This window comes from Cydia pomonella, chromosome 13 (genome assembly GCF_033807575.1).
Source record: "Cydia pomonella isolate Wapato2018A chromosome 13, ilCydPomo1, whole genome shotgun sequence".
Taxonomy (NCBI): Eukaryota; Metazoa; Arthropoda; class Insecta; order Lepidoptera; family Tortricidae; genus Cydia; species Cydia pomonella.
This window is the reverse complement of record NC_084715.1, coordinates 45,765-59,483: the sequence shown is the minus strand read 5'-3', so window position 1 is coordinate 59,483 and position 13,719 is coordinate 45,765. Positions and strand designations below refer to the sequence as shown.

The 13,719-nt window shown below is 36.9% G+C and overlaps 1 protein-coding gene across 1 annotated transcript in view; it reads right to left on the bottom strand.

The window, feature by feature from the left end:
- LOC133523940 (sodium-dependent serotonin transporter) overlaps positions 1–13,719 on the bottom strand; it is a 58,581-nt gene that overhangs the window by 42,593 nt on the left and 2,269 nt on the right. The gene's annotated exons all lie outside the window — the stretch shown is intronic.

Below are 13,719 nucleotides of genomic sequence, written 5' to 3'. Positions count from 1 at the left end.
TCAAGAAACAAATGCACTTCCTTAAGTATGTTGCCGTCGGCGACCACAAATTGATCCTTTTGACTTGTCTACCCACCACTCCCATCAGGCAATCCGTCTCGTCACGTGCTTGTACCTACCACTTTTCAACTCTTCACAGCAACTTAAGAACTTAATAACGTAACATTTTAATTAATACAGCTCAAATTTCTACCGATTTTCAATGTGTTTCCCGAACAGACAGTAGACACACCGTCGCGTCACGTGATCGTATGACTTCAAAACTCGTCACAGAAACGTAACAAGATAAGTAAGTAAGTAAGTAAGTAAATATTCTTTATTGCACCAACAATTATACATTTTACATACATGTAAAACTACAAATGAATTTTAAAGGAAAATAGAACCAGGTAACAACAGGCGGTCTTATCGCTAAAAAGCGATCTCTTCCAGACAACCTTTAGGTAGCAGGAAATTTCGAACTCATACAAAAGTCAACAGGTAGTGCAAGGAGCTAAATATGGAGACTATTAAATACAAACACACATACTACTTATATAAGTATTAAAACAATACCTAATATACTAATAAATATACAATATAATATAATACAATATATATATATTTATACTTACACATATACAATATATAAATGGCAACATAAGGTAGAGATAGAAAGTATAGTTTCAGCAGATTTTTGAAAATGGGGAGAGATTTAGCTAATCTTAATTCTACTGGCAGAGCATTCCATAACCGAACAGCCCGGAAGGTAAAAGAGCTATTATAAAATTTTGAAGTAGATAAGGGAGGAGCAAGAATATGAGTCTGAGAACATCTGATAGAAGAGAGATACTTGAAACGCTCTTTGAGATAAGGTGGTGTAGCGGGGTTAAAGAGAATGCCATAAAGAAGGGCAAGAACATGAGAGTCACGGCGAAGACGAATAGGAAGCCACTTGAGCTGAGAACGAAACTGAGACACATGGTCATATTTGCGCAAGCCAAATATAAACCTTATACAGAGATTCTGGAGGCGCTCAAGCTTATTCAGCTGATCCTGCGTAAGGTCAAGATAGCAAATGTCAGCATAATCTAATATGGGCAGTAAGAGAGATTGAGCTAGCGCAATTTTAGTGGCGTAAGGCAAGAAATTTCGAAGTCTGCGGAGCGATGCAATTGCAGCAAACATCCTCCTACTAACCTCACTCACCTGAGGTGCCCAAGAGAGACTCTGGTCCATCATGACACCGAGATTCCTTACCTGGAGAGAGAAGGGAATCTGAATACCGTCAAACACAATGGCAGGTAGAGAGCCAAAATCAATCCGGGCAGTAAGCTTTGAGCTACCTACTACCATAACCTGAGTTTTAGTAGGGTTTACCTTGAGACCGTAACGCTTACTCCAATCTAAGATGCTCTCCAAGTCAGTGTTCATGGCGCAGATAGTCTGTGGTAGATCGGCAACAGAGCCCTGAGAGTATATTTGAAGGTCATCAGCGTAAAGGTGGTAGGAGGACAAAATATTGGAAGTGATAGAGTTTATAAAGATAGAGAAAAGAAGAGGAGACAGCACGCCGCCCTGTGGGACACCAGCAAGCGTGTTGCACCACGAAGATCGAGAGCAATCCACCTTTATACGCTGCCGACGCCCTACTAAATAACTGCGAAACCAGTCAACTACCGCAGGAGATACATTAAGTGAACGCAATATGCCTAGCAAGATATCGAAGTCAACCGTGTTGAAAGCATTACTGAAATCCAAAAGCGATAATACCGTGATCTTACGATTATCCATACCAGCCCGGATATCATCAGTGAGCTACCTACAGCTAATATTTTCACTGACTTTGAATTATTAGTATTATCAGAGATATATGTTTATAACTCCTTAACTAAATTCTCTTTGAAACTAGCTCTGAAATACGAGTACTTAGAGCAAGACTAGTATTTTACGATGAATATATATATATTTTAAATACTACGTCGGTGGCAAACTAGCATACGCCCCGCCTGATGGTAAGGAGTCTCCGTAGCTTATGTACGCCTGCAGTTACATGCACGTTACCGACCCTACCCTCCCCCCCCTTGTTGAGCTCTGGCAACCTTACTCACCCCCATAACGATTTAAGAGTCCGGTAACGATTTTAGAGCAAAAATGTAAAATTGATAGATTTATAGTTTTAAAACAAATAGATTTAGTCATTGAAATTGTACACCTTTTGTCTAAATAACTAGTATTGTTTTCAATTAGCACGCAAAAAATTATGGTGGTAAATTATAGAAAATAATCTAAACGAACAGTTTCAGCAAATATTCTAGATTATTTAAGTGTCAAAATTACGTTGAAATTAAGTCGATTTTCAGAGAAATTGTCACTTGTTTTGAAGTAATCTCTGAAGAAAATTGATTTTCTGTACACTACTTCAAATTTATAATAACAAAAATGAAGTTTATTAAAGTTGAAGTACAGGATATGTGTAATACAAAATTATCATTTTTACCACTCCAAACTTTACGAAATTTAAAAACAAGAGCTTTTAAATCAGTGTTTTACGCGCGTATACCTCGCTCGCTCGTTTAAGCGAGTCTGTTTTCAAAAAAATTATTTATTAAAATGAAAAATAACAAGACGTGCTAATAGAAACTAGTACTTGTTATTTCTTATTCTATTAGTTAACAAAAGGTGTAGGTACAATTTAATCGACTAAATCTATCAATTTGACAATTTTGCTCTAAAATCGATAACGGCCTCTTAAGACAAATATTTTTTTGCATATAAATATATTTTATTCAAGTCTTTTATCTTTTTACTATCCCCATTTTTATAAAAGAATTAAATTTCCAATGTATATTCAAAATTTGCACACATAATAATTTTTGTTACGTGTAAATGTGATAATATTGCACTTATCAGGATTAAGAAATAGTTGATTAATCTCACAATATTCAGATAGAGAATTAATATCGGCTTGAAGCTCGCAACAATCATTGACTGTGTCAATAATTTTGAATTTTTTTGCATCATCAGCATATAACAGGTGATGACTTCGGCTAACTACATCACCATTTAATTTCATTTCATTTCTATTTCTAAGACAAGGAAACAAAAGTTGGATTTATAAACTGTATAATGTAGTATGTATGGTTAGCTGTGATATTATTATCAATTCCATCACGCGTCAAAGGTTAACTAACTTTATTTAAAAGTTTCTAACGAGGTAATTAGGTACCTATTTGTTTCCACTTATTTGTAAATAAAATTAATGTATTAAAGTGGAACAGAATGCCTTGTATTATTCGCAGCTATAGCAGTCGACTGTACATAATATGTAGTTACGTAGATACGAGTACTTAGACTGATGCCCGCACTCGACTCGTGCCCGTCTTCATTACGTTTGTTTCTCGTGTTTATCTTCGCCGGCGCAGTTAATGGCCTAACCGGATCAATTACTGCTAATCCGACACTAAACCTCCTCACGTCTCTAAACGATCACATGCTTAATGAACCTATAAAATAAACGCCTGCAAATCAAAACGTCTAGGCAAAGGATTTAATTAATTCGAAGTCACCCCTGTATAGCTACAACATGTAAACTAAATATAAGCAAGTAGATAGTCAAAGTTAACAAACACATAGGATAATTACATAAGTGATTTTAATGGATTGTTTCTGAAAAAGATGACAGTAGTAAAATTTCTTAACAAATCCTAAAACGTAGTTACCTACTAATAAGTAAGTATTAACAATACCTACAGTATTATCATACCGAAAAAGGTGAGAAAAAGAAACTAAATAATCTTCGGTCAACTTATTACAAACATTAACGTATTTAGGGTATGCTTTGCACCACAAACATTCAGCAAAAGTTTTATCAAGCCTGTAAAATAATTGTTTTATGTTATGAGCACACTTAGGTTTCAGTGAAATGATCGGATAACATGGTGCACATTATGGGCGCTCGTCGCCGCAACGGTAGGGCTGGCCGGCACGGGACCACGCACCACGCTGGCCGCCGGACGTCTCGGGGGCTTACACAAGATGACAATCGTATATCGCGATAAACGCCAAAACCAAACGAAACAAAAATAATAATCGGTATGAAAGATACTTGTTAGATATAATTACAATTTCCATGAGACACCTATACATTTCATATTTGTCCTTTTGTTTTATTGTTACTTTTTTAAGTATAGTATTTGGGACATTTAGTATGTTGATTAACACATGTGTAATTATTGTCCCACATGCCTCTGTGTGCCCGTCCCGCGACTCCCGCGAGCGCCGCCCTCGCGCCGCGCAACAAAGATCGAGATTAAATGTTTAATGCAAAACATTTAGCGGGCCTTTGTGGCCGCTAGGGCCCGAGTTATAGTCGATAAAACGGCCATTCATCATTTATTGCAAGCCCTGAGCTAGCTGATTTAAAGAAAAGACTAAGTAGGGCCGACAGACGGAAATCAACAACTTGTCACTTGGCACTGGAAGTACAGTCGGCTTATAATTGTCATTAAATGTACTAGGTAAATATCAAAAGGTAGGTATAGAACTAACTAATTGCAATAGTAGGTATCCTATAGTCTAGGAAGGTCCTAATCTTATCTTGTATTTACGGGTGGCAGCGCATAAACAGATTACCTGTTGTTGTCTGCCACCGACGAGATAAAAAAAACCACTAATATTGTTAATGTCAAAGTATCTATGTCGGTATGTCTTTTACCTTTTCGTGGCTAAAATATTGAACCAATTTTAATGACATTTGCAAGTGTAAAGCGGAAGCTGGGCATATAGGTACGTATTTTTTTTGGGAATTCGCCTCCTAAGGGAAGGATGCCGAAATGACACACAGACCGCGAGCGGCGCCGCAGGCACACTCACACCTATAGTTTGTAATAAAATATCTACCTAGTAGGACGTGAGTGACTTCATACAGAGCTTTTTATACTGCCCTGTCGAATAAATGATCATTCAAATACAACCAAACAGTTGTTATTCTTACTCATTACACAGATTACATCAGTCCACAGTTCCACACCAGTTGACACAAGTAGGTAAATAAATCAATCGATTCAATAATTTCAATATCTAAGTGTAATTAAGACGGATTGGGAGAACTCTTTAAATTAATGGAATTAAATCAAACAAATCGACGATTTGTTAATTTAAGAGAGTTGTTTAACTTTTGTAATCGTTTTAAAAAGAAATTAATTCGTGTTTGACTGCTATAGATTGTGAAATATTTATAATTTTTGCCCAATAACTGGTACCTACCATTTTATTCATAACCAGAATGAATATTTTAGGGTTTAACATTTATAGTGAGATATATGTTCAAATGAATGTTTCTCTGGTAATGTTTTTACACTCATTCATTGCTGCCGTCGTAGCACTGGCACGTGGTAATTCGAAATTCATCTGAAACATCGGATAAAGAAAAATATACCGACTTTTTTATTAGAATAGAATTTTAGTGTTATTCAGCCTGTTACAAAATATTTAGTAAGTATTAGCATCTATTTTTATTGGCTGTAGCGCGTGCCTGAGACTTGTGCGTGTAGTGTAAGCCTCAGCCAGCGGTCGAGAACGAGATTGCCCGCGTGCCGGCCCGGCCTACCGGGCCGTACACGGACGAGCCATCGTCTGACAATTTTAAACCTTATTATAATGACATAAGATCCACCGGCGGTCAGTTAAGAGTGTTGCTGTGAGTACATTGCACACTTTACACACATACCATCACAACAGGGTCGCTTAATCGCAATCGGATATTCTATATATTACGATTCAGGCGGATCGTATAATTGTATGCCACAAGCATGGTACATGGTATATGCTCGGACAAACCGAGATCCAAGATGAAATGTGTTCCGCTAAAGACTTTAGACATTCTCAAGAGCATTTTGTATGAATACTATACTGTCGCGCGTTTATGTCATTTTTGCATTGTTGTCTACTGAGATACTTACCAATTTCCATTAATTATTTTAAATTACTCGTAGAAAAAGTATTGTATACAATAGTAATATCATCAAGCTTTTCAATCTCGTACTCGGCAAGCTTCGTTGCCTAAACACGGTACTCGACTGAAAAGCTCTCTATTAGGTATATCATGTCATGATTGTATTAACATACTATATGGTTTTGCAAAGCTTAAGATTAAAGATTTGTCACCAACAACTATAACGATGCTTGACAATAATCTCTTAATTTTTATCAGAAATATTCTGTTGTGAAGTAAGAGTATCCAACCGGACGCGGACATGACGGCTCTCCGGCCGTGCGGCCGGAAGGAAGTGGTCTTTGTTCGCAATAAGACCTCCGGCCTGTCCGCGGACGAGCTCCCAAATATTGGGAACATTACGTTCCATTACTAAGTACATAGTAACCGCATTCAGGCTTTACAATCAAGGTGTCGATTTGATATTGATTTAAAGTAAAAAAAAGTTTATTGTCAAAACTAGAAATCATCCTTCTTAAACATTACAAATTATAAGAAAGAGAAAAAACAGGACATTAAACATAACATAATAGGTACCTACATAATTTAATATAATTTCATATCGTTAAGGCAATGGGTACCAGTCTCAGCCTGTGCTACATATGTGATATTTATCCAGTACTGATTTTCAACCTGGTCCCTTTTTTTATCTCGGTCGGCTCTGTTTCAAAGCGCTAGCAATGTTACCAAGGGTTGGCAATATCCAAGATTGTATGTGTCTGTAGTGTTTGAGTGTGTGTGTATATGATTTCTAAGTATATGTATATTCCTAAAAGATGTTACTCATACTCATACTCATTTATTCATAAAGTCAATTTACATGTCAAAATAAAAAAAACTAAAAAACTTAAAATTAAAATTACAATAAAAATTAAAACAAAGCCTATTTAAAATTCACATACAAAATTCAGATCAGAAATTAAAATCAATCTGTATCAGGATTAATATCCCAAGTAAAAATAAAAACAAAGCCAATTTATATGTCAAAAAATAAAAATAAAATAAAATTAGATTTATAATTATAATAAATTAAAACTGCGATTAGAAATTTAAATAACATTAGAATCAAAATACAAATTAGGTACAAGGTATATATTCAGTTTCTTATTTAAAAGTTTGTTCAGATAGGTACTGACCCTGTACTATGCATTATGAACTCCTCGTAGGTGTAGAACGGGTGTTCAACGAGCCAGTTTTTTAGGCGATGCTTAAAGTTGCACAAACTTGGTGCATCAATAATGTTTTGTGGCAGATTATTATAAACAGTAGGTCCCATTACATGAGTTCATTTATTAGATTTGTTTTAATTTCCTACTAATTCCTACAAGTTTTCTAGCATTGCGCGTATTGTAATTAGACCCCATTTCAATGAGTTCAAGTTTCCTCTCACGTATATAGCTACCTGCATGATTACTATTGCAGGCAGTGTAAGTATGCTAAGCTTTTTAAAAAGCTCTTTGGCAGGGGTATCAGCAGGCACCCGCGCGATGGTCCTGATGGCAGGTTTCTGCAGGCGGAATACTCATTCCCATTGCGCACAGCGACCCCATAGCTCCGCACCATACTGTATCAGTGAGTGTACCGTAGCGAAATAACAGGTGCGGGCAACCTCTGGAGCCACTGTTTTCGCAAAACGACTCAAAGCAAAGCATGCACTTCCTAATTTGCTACACAACTTGTCAACGTGCAGATCCCACTTTAATCCCTGATCAATTTGGAATCCTAAGAAGTTGGTGGAGATGGTTTGCTCGAGCAATTTTTCATCAATCTGGACTCTCAGTGGACTCATACTGCGACCTGACAAATTGAAGTGCAAGAAGTGCGTCTTTTTTAAATTTAAGGGTAGCCCGTTCCATGCAAACCACCGAGACAGCTATGCTGCTGCGTTATTCAGTTCTTGCTCTAAACCGTCAGAGGTAGGCGCTGTCACAATAGCGGCAACGTCATCGGCGTACATTAGAGTTTCGGCAGCCTGAATTGACTCTGGTAGGTCATTGAGAAGTAGGGAAAAGAGGATATTTGATACTGACGATCCCTGCGCAACACCCATCGTCGCTTCCAAGGGATCCAATCGTATCTTTCCACCGTCACTTACTACAATTTGGGATCTATTTCTGAGTAAGCTAGTAAATAGAGACAGCGTTGAGCAGTGAATACCGTAATGATGCAGCATTGTAGCTAGCACATCATGGTCAGCAACATCGAAGGCCTTGGAAAGACACTCTTGATCCGCTCGGTGTACCCCTTACATTTCATTAAAGTGTCAAAAGGGCCTCTACGTGTTTGCTTCGGCTCCGCGCACGCCTCCCAAAGGTCCGGAACACCATTGTTCCGCGATGGGAAAGACGTACAATTAATATTATGTTATTTTTATTTTCATAAGTCTATTTATTGTTTAATTGAGTTTAATTAGCCTATGTAGTACTTTAATCAAAATATGTGGCTTTGCCGTTTCGTTACTACAAGGAGTATTGTAAAATAAAAAATTATGAATAGTGAATATATTTTTCACCTTACACCCATGTGACGGTAGCGAAACGGCCAAGCCACATATTTTGGCTAAGGAGTAGAGTTTGTGAAGTTAGGGCTTGTAGAGACTAGAGTTAGAAGCTTGACTCTATAAGAGATCTGATAACTTTTTGACAGTGCGAGCCTTATGGTCTCGTCTTGGCTACATTTTATTTACATGAAAATGTTTTTGATGGGATATTTATTACTACTATGGATATAGAAAAACGGAAGTCTCGCTATTCACCAAATCATTCGTCGCGAAACATCGCAAATACATATAATCCCTGCAAGATTCCGTGCCGAAGTCGGGATTATAACATACGTATCTCTACCTGACATACCTGTGGCAGTCTGGGGCATGCGAGGTTCGATTATCGCCCTGTTTGTCCGGACCTCGTTACCAAAGTTGGTGAGCACATCTAACTTGCACTACCCGTTGACCGAACAAAAGCTATAGCAGCTCCGCTTCTCGGAATTGTACACTCGTTTCAAATAGGTACATTTAATAAAATTCATGTTTACAGAAAGAAGATTAAACATATTATTTATTACGCATGTACTTAAAATCTCTGTCTATAATTTCCAGCGCTACGGTTGTTACAAGTAGGGATGATGTACTCGGCTCGAAGTCTCATTTTCTCGCTGTGTAAAAAGAAGTTATTATAAAGTTATACATTATGTGTTACGCCATTTTTCGATTCTTGACCCGAACTAGCCCGAAATAGATTAGGTACTCTATAAGATTGGATGCTGTGGAGCAAGGCGCCGCGTCTCGGTCCGGCGCAGGTTGTCACGTACACTGACGTTTCGCCACAAGTTTTTTCTTTTTTATGATACAGGAGGCAAGTGAGCAGACGAATCACCTGACGGTAAGCGATTACCGCCGCCCATGGACACCCGCAACACCAGAGGGGTTGTAAGTACATTTCCGGCCTTTAAGATGGGAGTATGCTCTTTTCTTGAAGGTATGAAGGTCGTATCGGTCCAGAAATACCGCAGGCGACACTTCATTCCACAGTTTAGCTGTGCGGGGCAAGGAGTATCTGGAGAAACACACAGTTGAGGACTGCCTACCATCTAGGTGGTGAGGATGGAAATGTTGTCGTGCTGTTTTAAGGATGAATCGCGTTATTACCCCTTACTGAGCGATACATACTTATCTCGATACTCATAACTTGAATGAATAATTTGAGGCTTGCAAGCGATATGACGATGGTGATGTGAATTATTATAAATTTAGCTCAGGCAAATTTGTATTGTAATTTGTAACATGAAAAAAATACTATGATGATTTACAATGCCTGTTTTCTAATAGTCCGATTCATAGTTCAATTCCATCTCCAAAATAGTTCATAAAAACACCTTAATCGCATTTATTACGGAATTTAAGAGTTAAGTAACTCTTTGAATTCTGAATATCACTGCAGTACTTAACCGTAGCATATTTCACAGGTGATTTTTGGCGGATCTTTATCTTTACAAGGCAAGATCGTCTTTGTGGTTGATTTAGACGGCTCTCTCTGTTTCCAAGGCCAACGCATACAAAAAATCTAGATGTAACGGCATCAGTTTAAGGGATTTGCATACTTTTTAACAAAAAAGAACAGATTTTGTAGTTTTAATTAAAGTTATACTTTGCAAGAGAACGGTAGCAATTACGGGTGGTAACAATTAAAACAGGTAACAAAAAACAGGAAAGATGTCCCTTTGAGCTCGGCCGGGGCAGAGGGGTAGAGGGGGAGGGGGTAGGGTCAAATGCCGCGCATACTTGCCAAGTTCACTCACTCGATGTTTCCTCACCAAATGAAATGACGAGACTTCAAAGATGTGTTTTGGTTTGTTGTTGAATTCAACTTTTTTTTGGGTTCCTGCGGCGGGACGGTGTAAACATTAGCGCCACAGTTCATTTGATATATCTACTTAGCCAAGAAAATGAAGTTTTATTGTTTGTTATTGGATTGGATACTGGGGCCTAACTTCTATTAGTTTTGGCTTAATATTGCCTAAAGCGGTCCTGTCGTTTTGGACTGTACAGATATATCGCTGTGTAGGTACCTAAATTGTTTTGCAAATGCAAACGCCCTTAACTTTCAGTAACAAAAGTTAAACTTTGACAAATTAGAGCCTAACTCTGGGTATGACCTAACTTATTAGGTACGGGGTAGTATCATTTTAGTTAAAGAAGATTTGTGGACAAGTTAAAAGGTTTCAGTACTTCCGGGAATGACTTCGAAATTCGCTTTTAACCTAAACCTTCAAGTAGAAATAATACCAAGAATATTTCTTTAAATATTACTTCAAGATATAAATAGTACTTATGCTACCGCACGTTTTTAAAGATAAAATGAGTCTATAAGCTAAAGGAGCTACACCAGCATTGCTTACGTTAACTGTGATGAAGACTGCCTACTATACAACTGAATAATATAGTCTGGTTTAATTCTTAAATATGCGATGATTTGCCGTCCGACTGAGTTGAGACCTAGCAATATCATTGTTTATTCTACATTAATAAACGGTTTCATGAAAAAGTATTAAACATTATAAAGAAAAAAATTGGTTTGAAAGATTATTTTATTATATTATATTTAAAAAGAAATGCATCATAACTCTCTTGCTCCTATACACCGTGTTTTTTTTTATTTGCGTTAATTTCGAGGGTGCATTCCTGAGCTTAAATTAAGTAACTTTCTCAAAGATACCGATATTCTAACTAACTCCATTTCGGAGATAATCAATCATAAATTTTTATATTATAAGGCCCTTACGAGCGTGTACACTTGCTTTAGGACCTGTTTACTTATTAGTTAGTGTTTAGTGCGAGTTCATACATTTGCTACTAAACGTACGTACTATCTCGGACGATCGATGTTAGAAATGACATTGATATGTCACAGTTTTCAATTGTTTGGTTGAGTTAAATGTAATGCCCGTGTTACAACAACGCTATATGCAACATTTAGTTACTTTTTATAAAAATAAAAATAGTAAAAAAAAAAAATTTTTTTTTTTAAATTAACTATTCCATTTAGTTTCCTTAAACTTACTTACCGAAACCCCGGAGTTAACGCAATTCAATAAAAACACGGTGTATAGTTATTCGAATTCGACACATTTATCATACACATCCTTGTCTTTAACAGTTTCAAAGTATTTTGTTGTAAGCATTGTCAAACATTGTAGTCAATAAGTATTATTTACATATTGTGGTCAGTTTAGAAGCAGTTAGGTTAATTGTTTGGCTACAGAATAGGATACATTTCTTTGAAAAACTTAAATATTTAAGATATTTCATGCTGAGTAGGGGATATTTACTCAAAAAATTTGTACCAGAAGTGTTTTTCCCGAAAATCCTGAAAGTACCGGGACTTGGATTTTGAAATCCCGGTTCTTTGCTACTCTCACTATCGGGAAATTCTGAAACTTTCAGTTCCGGTACTTCTCGGGAGCAAATCCTAGTCGGCAACCACAGTGCCTCGTGTTGCAGCCTGACTTGCAGGCGCATTGGCCCAGGAGGCTCAGTTCCGACCAAATTGGTGCGACCAATGTGTACCACCGTCTGTCTGTTGTGAAGAGTAAAAAGCACTAGTTCGCAAAAAATAATTTTGCGAACGCTAAACAGCTTCGTAATGTAGCACTTTTTGAGCAACTGTATCAAAATAGTTATTTACGATACAAGTGCAGAAAACAGGAAATTCGCAACGAGTGGTGGGAGTGTTTTAAATCGACACGAATTGCGAATAACCTCACATCTCGCATGTGCATCGTACAACGTTTTACAGTACAGTATTCTTTAAAGTTTCGACATATGCACGGAACAGATTTATTCCCGCACGCGTGCGGGAAAGTAGCACCATATGTACTGTAATAGTACATTAAGATACAAGTGCGAAAAATAGGAAATTCAAAACGAGTGGCGATAAATTAAAACACGACCGAAGGGAGTGTTTTAAATCGACACGAGTTGCGAATTACCTATTCGCACATGTATCGTACAACGTTTTACAGTACATATGGCCCTTTAAATGTTCGACACAGTAACATAATATGCTACTTCTCGCACTAGTGCTATAAAGTAGCCCCATATGTACTGTAAAATATATTATACTTTGATTTGCCCAGAATTCCGTAGGTATTAAAGTACGAGTCCCCTAGTTTTAAACACAATGCTGTATAATTTGTGTAAGAAATTTGAATAAATTGATTTACATATATAAATGTATTACAGAAATAAAGAAAGTACAAAATAGTTGGAACTTAATACTTAGAAGTAGTGACTAACTAAAAATCGTCAAATCAATAAAACTAGGTAACTTCTGGAACATGATCTTATATTTAATCGATTTTCATGCGGTTTTCAGTTTCCAGTAACAAATATGTTTAACTTTAGTATAAAGTACTTATTTGCAAATATTTTTTACCGTCGAAGACACTTCTTGAAAAATATAAATTTTGATCCCCGTACAAATTTATCCCCCTTATTTCTAAAAACGCTGAAACCACTTTTTTATTTTAATATAATACCTTTTCACCAAGTTTCAAGTTCCTACCCTAAATAAAATTTGCTCCCCATACATACAAACTTCTGTCCCCTTTTTAATACCAATAGGGGACGATTTTCCAAAAACGTTAAACTTACTAATTTGAGTACAAAGAGTGTTATTAATTAAATGTAGCAAATTGTCCACTGAAGTAAATGCTATGTACTAAACCAGGGGTTCCCAATCTTTTTCACCATGCGGCGCAGTTACAAGTTTAGTATTTTGCAACGGCGCCCTTGTAAATTTAAAATCACGGTCGAAAAAGAGTGACACGACGCTATATTATTTACCGATGCGAGCGCTCAAATAGGTACCCGCGAATATTTGTGGTTTCGGATAATGATAGATCTCACGGCGCCCCTCTTTACTTTCTACGGCGCACCAGGGCGCCGCGGCGCACACTTTGGGAACCCCTGTACTAAACAAAAAGTGCTCGAAACCAGAGCAGCACCAGCCCCCTCAGCTACTCGTATCCCGGTGGATAACATTTATATTCCATATATAACAACTTAAATACCTACGACATATAACAAAATATAAAATAAAATCGTAAAATTTGTGCCCTAGTTGTTAATTAACTAAGTATCTTACTAAAACTATGTACAGTAACGATTTCTTAAAGTTTGAACTTTAGCGTCTGTTTGTTTTAAAAGTTAGTGAATTAAATGTCAATTATAAATTATAAAGTTTGCA